Raw genomic sequence first — 678 nt, forward strand, 5'->3', positions numbered from 1 at the left:
TTTTTCTCGTAATGTTACGACTTTATTCTCGTAATGTTACGACTTTATTCTCGTAATATTATGACTTTATTCTCGTAATTTCCCAAAAATATTATTTATTTTCTCTCTTAGTATGGCCCTAATACTCCATCGTAAATTTCAACTACCCCTCCATATAAAACTGAATTTGTCAAAAACACCTATTAAGTCTGTATGGTTGTAAAAAAAAATAATACATAGTACAGACAGAGAATTGTATAAAATGTTCCATAAAAAGGAAATAATCTGCTCAAAATCCATCCAAATCCCCAGTTTTAAAACAAAGTTCACTGTTTGGGCTGATTAAAGAGGTTGGAATATGAAATATCCATAAAATATGTCACTAAGTCAACTTACTAAATGATAGAAAAGGGAAAAACGTTGGGAATGTGGTAGGTCAGTTAATCACCAAAGCAGAAAAGGCAATGGTTGAAGGGCTGAAGGATGACATGTTGCAAGTTGCTGATGTTCTACGTCCAGAAAAGAAGAATTGGTTCAACAGATTCTCTCTACCCGCCAAACACAGTGGCTGAACAGATTAGTGACTTATCAGGTGATATTTATGATCAGTTACGCTAAAACTAATGCATCATTTGAAACTGCTGTTTGCATTTTCTTTGTTCAGTATGACGTTAGTTCAGACAACTCATGTTTGAACTC

Source organism: Morone saxatilis, unplaced genomic scaffold (assembly GCF_004916995.1).
Source record: "Morone saxatilis isolate NCDOM2014 unplaced genomic scaffold, NCSU_SB_2.0 Contig15, whole genome shotgun sequence".
Taxonomy (NCBI): Eukaryota; Metazoa; Chordata; class Actinopteri; family Moronidae; genus Morone; species Morone saxatilis.